The sequence below is a fragment of the Adiantum capillus-veneris genome, chromosome 2, assembly GCF_014529385.1.
Source record: "Adiantum capillus-veneris isolate H3 chromosome 2, ASM1452938v2, whole genome shotgun sequence".
NCBI classification, from domain to species: Eukaryota; Viridiplantae; Streptophyta; class Polypodiopsida; order Polypodiales; family Pteridaceae; genus Adiantum; species Adiantum capillus-veneris.
In genome coordinates this window covers 95,835,117-95,843,584 of record NC_140932.1, presented here as the reverse complement: position 1 = coordinate 95,843,584, position 8,468 = coordinate 95,835,117, and the positions used below count along the sequence as shown (strand labels likewise).

Sequence of the window (8,468 nt, the reverse complement as noted above, 5' to 3'; positions counted from 1 at the left end):
ACAGAGCTTGTGTACGAGATCTCTGTAGTCTCTCTCTCTGTATTGGAATAATTGTGTATACAAACTCAGAGCTACAAAGCTTATATGAAACCCTAAGAGATAAGGTGTCCTTTCACACCGGATGTCCAGGGGGAAAAACCCAGTGGGAGAAAAGTGCCCCTGGTGAAGCGCGTATACACACTAACACTACTACATGTCTACAAATCCCCCCTGTAGTGATAGTGTGAATCCGTACAAGGTAGCAGATCATCATGTGTATGAGAGTAAACCCAAAGCTTTTCGGAAAGCTTCAAACTTTTCTCGTGATAACGCCTTCGTAAATAGATCTGCAATGTTATCCTGTGTAGGACAGTAAGTTAGTGTGATCTCCCTTGCATGTAGCCTTTCCCTGACATAGTGGTAGTGAACCTCTATGTGCTTTGTTCTTGCATGAAATACTGGATTCCTTGCAACTGCCATAGCACTCTGACTGTCAGTGAAAATGGTAGTGGGTGCCTGTTGACACTCACAAAGATCTGCCAATAACCTGCGTATCCATACACAATCAACTGTTGCCGTGAAAGCTGCCCTGTACTCAGCTTCACAAGTTGATGTAGCCACTGTGGGTTGCTTCTTGCTTAGCCAAGATATACATGCATTTCCCAAGAAAAAACAATTGCCACTTGTGGAATGTCGTGTGTCAAAATCACCAGCCCAATCTGAATCGCTGTACCTGAAAGGTAACGAAGTATGCGCTTCACAGCCTGCCAATGATGCATACCTGGGCTGTGCATAAATCTGCTTGCTTGTGAAACCCCAAATTGAATGTCTGGACGAGTGTTGCCTGCCAAATATATCAAGCAACCAACCGTTGCTGCATAAGTATGTACATCAAAAGGTTCTCCAGCATCATGCATGCTCAACTTTGATCCAGTTTCTACGGGTGTAGAGATTGGCTTACAATTTTGCATACCAAACTTGTCCAAAATTTTATGCAAATATTTTGCCTGCAACATGTATATGCCATCTTCTGATTGCACAAACTGAATACCCAAGTAATAATGTAGCAAACCAAGATCAGACATCTCAAAGGTTTTTCTCAAAGCATCTTTAAACGCTTCAATTTCATCTGCAGTATTGCCTGTAAGAAGCATATCATCCACATAAAGTGTTAGCATAATGAGAACTCCATCTCTCTTTTTGACATACAAAGTACTTTCTGTTGGACTATTCTGAAATCCCTGGCCAATCAAATAAGTATGTATCTTCTCATACCATGCTCTTGGAGCCTGTTTGAGACCATACAAAGCTTTACGCAATCTACATACCTTTTGCTCTTGACCTTTTACAACAAAACCACTTGGTTGACTTACATAAACTTCTTCCTGCAAATCACCATTCAAAAAAGCAGTTTTGATATCCAACTGATGCACTTTCCAACCATGATGAGCAGCAATTGCAACTAGTGATCTAACTGTGGACGCACGAGAAGTAGGAGCAAAGGTTTCATCATAATCTGTGCCTTTCTGTTGCGCATAGCCTTTTGCCACAAGCCTTGCTTTGTACCTGTCAACAGTACCATCTTGTTTCTTTTTTACCTTAAAAACCCACTTTGTACCAATAGGCTTTTTACCTGTAGGTAAGTCCACTAGATCCCATGTATGATTCTTATGAATAGAATCAATTTCTTGCTGCATAGCATCTTTCCACTGAACACACTCTAAAGCTTGTTCAAATGAATCAGGCTCATCTGCATCACAAAGAGTGCTAAAGCAAGCCAAATCTACTTGCTCTCTGCCAAAAGTAGTACCAGCACGTGTTTTTCGTGGCAACGGTGCATCCAACTTGCTATCCTGCAAAGTTTTCTGAACCCATTTAGGCAAGTTTCTTTCTTCCCTGAGAACTTCTTGCTCTTCACGCACAATTTCCTCTACATCATGAGGTCTCACATGCTGATCAAAAGATTGATCAAGATTATCAACCTGTTGTGATTCTTGATTCTCCACAAAAGAAGGAAGCAAACCTTCAAATACATCATGTGTCTGCATATGAGGTACATCAAAAGCAACCATAGGTTGAGCAGTAGTTTCTACAAAAATTACATCACGACTTTCAAAAATCTTGTTTGTAGCAGGATTGTAAAGTCTATAACCTTTACTTCCACTACTGTACCCCACAAATATACATTTGATTGCCTTATCATCAAGCTTCCCACGTAACTGCTGAGGGATGTGAGCATAAGCAAGACAACCAAAAACACGAAGATAACTGACTGAAGGTTTTCTGTCATACCAAGCTTCATATGCAGTAATGGTCTTCAAGGCACGAGTAGAACACCTGTTCAAAACATGTGCTGCACAAGCAATTGCCTCCATCCATAGCTTATGAGGCAAACTCTTAGCCTTGAGCATACATCTAGCTGTCTCCATTAAAGACCTGTTCTTCCTTTCTGCAACACCATTCTGTTGTGGTGTGTATGGCATAGTGCATTGGTGTTTAATGCCTTTCTTTCCCAAAAAATCCTTAAATGCACTTGACATGTATTCACCTCCTCGATCGGTACGAAGAGTCTGTGCTTTGCAACCTGTTTCATTTTCAACCATGGCGACATAATGTTGAAAAACTGCAAACACATCTGACTTTGCTTTGAGTGGATACACCCAACAAAACCTGGAAAAGTCATCAATGAAGGTCACAAAATAAAGGTTGTTTCCTATAGATGGCGTCCTCATAGGACCACATACATCACTGTGTACAAGCTGCAACTTTCGTGTCGCTCTAACTGAACCATCCTGCGAAAATGCAAATATGTGCATCTTTCCAAGAACGCAACCTTCACATACATGTCTTGGTGGCATCTCCAATAAAGACAAATCATGCACCATATTATGACGTTGTAAAGTCATCAAACTGCGATAACTAACATGCCCAAATCTAGCATGCCACAACTCAGCATCCTGCATGGCCTGAGTCTTTGTTTCTGCAATACATACCTGAATCTGCTTTTCATAATGATCTAGCACAAATAGTCCATTTTCCAGTGTACCTGTAGTGATAAGAGAATAACCATTCTCTCGATCTCGTACAACACATCTGTCATCCTCAAAAATAACCCGAAGACCATTTTTTGCAAGAGAGGATACAGACAACAAATTCTTCTTGATCCCTGGAACATATAAGACATCTGGCAAGCATAAATCTGAACCATCTGAAATGGTAATCAAAATCTTACCAACGCCTTTGATTGGATAAGAAGCATTATTTGCACATGTCACCTTCTTTCCTGCTGGAGCTGCATCCAATGAACAAAACAAATCCTTCCTTGAAGTAATATGCCTGGATGCACCACTATCAAAGTACCAAATCATTTGTGTCTTGTCAACACTGTAAGCAGAAAAATCTGAACATACTACAAAAGCATAAGAATCCTGCACAAAGTTTGCAGACTCTTCTTTAGCTGTAGAAGAATCACCAGAAGCTGAAACAACCAAACTTGACTCTTTCTTCTTTTCTTTAGCAATTCGCTTTTTACACTCACTAATGTAGTGACCAGGTTTCTTGCAGTAGTGACATTTACCTTTCTTCCTGGACTTGTCAGAATCACTTTTAGACTTCTCTGAAGATTGTCCTGCACTAGACTTGGAGTGATGAGCACTCTATTTACCCCTGTTTTTGTTCTGTACAACAAGAGCATGATCCATACCATCCACCTGTAAAGACTTGTTCTTACGTGATTGATCCTCCTGCAATAGCAAAGCCACTAACTCTTCAAAATGAAGAGGGTCAGGATTAGCTCGCAAAGACAGAGTCAAAGAAGTCTGAAAAGTCAAATAAGATGGTGGTAGTGAATTGAGTGTTTTGGAAACCAAGTCCTTCTCTGGAATCACTTCATCAATGCTAAGCAATTGCTCTTTAAGATCCCTGATTTTTGTAAGATGCTCGACAATATCGTCACCTTCGTCCATCTGTATTTTGTCAAGTTTTTTCTTCAAAAACTCTATTCTGGCAGCGTTTCTTCCTCCAAACATAGCTTGCAGAGTGTTCCAAGCATCCTCAGAAGTTCTGCAAGATCTGATATGTGGTGTGATCGTCCTCTTTATGGTTAAGGCAATCACAGCTATAGCCTGTGCATCTTTAGTATCCTATCTCTTTTGCTCTGGAGTGACTTGTGAGGGTCCTGCACCAACAGCTGCACCACGACCAGGCGTGGCAGGTGCAATGCTACCTGGACGAACTTCATCTCCAGATACATAATCCCACAATCCTTTACCAACCAAAACATTTTTGGCCATAAAAGACCAAAGAGAATAGTTGGTACCATCCAATTTGTCTTCGGATGTAAACGCACCAAAAATCTCTTTCTCCATAGATTGAGCCATACTGTAGATGCACACAAGAGAGCAAAAGAACCTCCAAGAGATTCACAAATCTCCTCTCCAATGCAAGCAAAACTCTACACAAAATCAGAGCACAAAGCTAAGACAAGCTGCTTCCCAAAAGAACTGTTTACCTGAAGAAAATCTGTCAAAAAGCACACCCTCTTGATCTAAACGCCTCCGAAAAGTAACTTCTGCTACGCTGCTCAGAACAAAATTCTGAGGGCTCGAACGGCTTCGAAAGGGGGTAAAACCTCAGGTCACCTGTCAGGTCACCTGATCAAAAAACTCCCGGAACGTCGAGGATGCTCCCACGAGCAAATTTTCTGAAAACTGCCTGAAAACTGCGATTGCGCGCGCGGACGCGAAAACGCAAGTAGAGGCTCTGGAAATCACCTCGCTCTGATACCAATTGTTGAAGATGATGAAACAGGAAACAGAAGGAAGACAGCAACTCAAAGTAGGAAGAAGATGGAGAAGGAGAAGACACAGAGCTTGTGTACGAGATCTCTGTAGTCTCTCTCTCTGTATTGGAATAATTGTGTATACAAACTCAGAGCTACAAAGCTTATATGAAACCCTAAGAGATAAGGTGTCCTTTCACACCGGATGTCCACGGGGAAAAACCCAGTGGGAGAAAAGTGCCCCTGGTGAAGCGCGTATACACACTAACACTACTACATGTCTACATTACACAGGAGGATCAAAGGCAGTTAAGCTCTCAGCCCAAGCTTTCCATTGCAAGATAGTAGATTATAGTTACATATCATAGCATCTGCAACGGATTACAGTGCATTCGAGAACAAAATCAGTGCTATGTGCTATTTTGATTTCTTTGATATGTGCTACTTTGATTGTCATTAATAATAATGATTATGATTAAGCCACAAAGTGCTAATTGATTGAAACCAACATCTACTTGTCTTTTCTTCATTGTTTACAGGATTAAACATGGATGGTAGCAACTTCGTCTCAGGGGATGATAGATCACTTGAATGCAGTGAAGATTTTAGTGCAAATGACAGCATGGGTCCGGTACATTCTTCTGAATTGTCAACTTACACTTTCACATTCAACTTCATTCACTAAAACTCGCTTTCCTCTCCTTCACAAACTCAAAATCGAGAATCTACAATAGTCTTTCCACCTGAATACTTCTTTTACAGATTCATGTCAAAATACGAAATCTCCTTCGTCCTCTCATGAACTTCAACAAACTCCTTGTAAAACTCTTGCTATCTTACCCACAGCATCTTGCGCCCCTTTAGGAGTACCACCAAATGTTTTCAAGCGCATACAACCAAAAAACAAGGTGAAAAAGGACCTCCTTCCAAAATTCACACAAGAAGGTATGCTGTTTATAATTCTGAAAGCGAACAATATTTGTTAATTGCCTTGTGTACATTTTGTGAAGTCATGTCCTTTTTCAGGCTTCTCCAACCCTCAGGCTGACAAAGGCAAACTCTCTCTTGCTGGCACACATAGCGAATCAACCCAGCCTGACCCTGAAGACCACAACCTCAACTTAGTGCCTCAGCGAGATCTCAGAATCCAGCCCTAGGTTTGCCTTGGAAGGAAATTTTTTAAATAGATATGGTACTTATAAGGTTCCACCCAAACAAGCAAAATATGGACGCTTCTTAAAAGTGGATATGGTTGATGTCCAATGCATGCATACAATCACATTAGTTGTTGGCCAAGCATGCATTGAAAAGTATTCCAATAAACTATCTATTGGCGAGTTCATCAGGGTTGAAAATTGTCAATGAAACCGAAAAACAAGAATGATGGGGGAGCTGCACCACACTCTCTTTACTTGGATGCAACTGCATTTGTGATTAAGGTTGAACCTTTCCCAGTCAGCCTTAGCTTCTGTCCCAAAACCAGCATAAGAGCTCTCTTGGATGAAGCTCCTGCACTGCATGGAAGAGGAATACGGATGCCCCTGGTGACAGTAGCCTTTGTCATCATTCATAGAGAGGATCCATTGTCTACTTGTGGTACTGGTCGAGCAATTAGGGATCTCCTTGTGGTAGATGGTCCAACATCTTCAGACACAACCATTGTAAGATTCTTCTTGTTTGTCATTATCACAACATCAAAGTAATCATCTTGAACTTTTATTGATTTCTCTTATTTGTCGTGAAGCTCTCTTATTTGTCGTGAAGCTCTCTTTTGTTAATGAATGAAAGACAGAGCTACAGTCACTGTTAGAGGACCTTGAAACAAATGATGCCTGCATGTATGTTGCTCGAAATGTTGGCTCTTTCAAAGGTAGTTCAAACAAGCTATTTGTTGTGGACATGACCATCATCACACCTGCACACAGCTCACGACTACGTGCAAAACTTACTTTTGTGTTTGAATCCCAAACCAAAGAACTTGGTTACGGAACTGAGGTTTGCCTATTGTCTTTTTTGTTTTAGACTCTTATTTTCATTATAGAGCCACATATAATTAAGTTTCCAATGTTTCTATGTGTTGCTTTTACCGCTCATAGGTCACTGGGAGCCTTCGAATTGTGAACATCAACAACATCCTCTTGGTGCAACAATGCGCTACATGCAAATCTTCAAAGATTCATTGTGCAGGGAGCACAGGCTATTGCACATCTTGTGAAAAAACTTGTAGGATCAACAAGGTACCACAGTTAGAGGCAAGAATCAGAACAGAAGACAACGTAATCAATGCAAAGATTCTTGGTGACATTGTAGATACAATTCTCTGCTTTGACAAGCCCTTCAAAGACCTTTAGTTGGAATCAGCAATCAACGCACGAGATGCCCTTGCATCTACTGTGAAAATAGGAAGCTTCAAAGTTAGTGTGTCAAGACATATCACATCTTTTATTGAGCAAAGGGCTTTAGAAAATTGATGTGATTGTATCTAATTATTTACTTTGAACCTATGCTGATACTTTTGTTCTTGTATTGATTTGTGGCTTTCAATCTAATTTTCATCGCAAGTTTCTATTTTTTAGCAACATCTCTCTCTCCCTCTCTCTCTCTCTCTCTCTCTCTCTCTCACACACACACACACACACACACACACACACACACACACACACACACACACACACACACACACACACACACACACACACACTCTCACTCACAAAAACACATTCACACACTCACATGCATAGGCACACATATACACATTTACATTGCATAATCTAACATCTAACCTTTTTGCAAGCATTAGCATTCTCTCTCTCTCTCTCTCTCTCTCTCTCTCTCTCTCTCTCACTCACTCACACACACACACACACACACACATCTATCTTATTAGATAACCATTTCTCTCTCACACAGATTCTCTCTCTCTCTCACACACACATATATCTATCTTTGTTACATAACCTCTTCTCCCCCCCCCCCCCCCCCCCCCTCTCTCTCTCTCTCTCTCTCTCTCTCTCACACACACACACACACACACACACAGACACACACAAATGACTAACACATTGAATGACACTTCACTACCTTATAAGATTGTTTTGCAAAAGACTTTTGCAAGTAAAAATCCAAAAAATATTGACATTATTTTAGCGCTTTATGCTATCCTACAAAATCGTACAAACTTCTCTAAGTTTAAAGAAAGTTTAACACTTGCTATGTTTGACAATTTCAAAAATGAAAAAGTTTGCAAGTCCTACACTTGAGCACTGTTACAAAACACTAACACTGCCTCAACCTCTTCAAACAATTCAAGTAGTCTTATAGACTTATTGCAAACATGTAACACTTCAATGGGTCTAACGATGGAGATAGTAGTTGTTTTTGCCTTCACTTTCCAAAGAAAATTCCTTGTAGTGTTTTACAATGACCAAAACGAGTATCAACGTTCTTGTTTTGTTGGTAATGATGACCATAGTGTTACTCGAAACAATCTTGGAGTTATCTCATCAACACATGGTTTCATGTTTCTTCCAATACTTCCTTCAAACCAAGGCAAGCGTAAGCATCTCTCTTGGAATGACACAATGACACAACATCTCCTCGACATCATACTCAAACACCCACACGACAACTTTACCATTATTGCTAAAAAATTCATGGAAGCTCACCATTCAACACCTTTCACATTGTCGTCAATTCTTTGTAAAGCAAA

The 8,468-nt window shown here is 40.5% G+C and overlaps 1 pseudogene; it reads left to right on the top strand.

The window, feature by feature from the left end:
* Nucleotides 1-5,306: 5,306 nt before the first annotated feature.
* Nucleotides 5,307-7,110, top strand: LOC147463234 (uncharacterized; annotated as a pseudogene).
* Nucleotides 7,111-8,468: the final 1,358 nt, after the last annotated feature.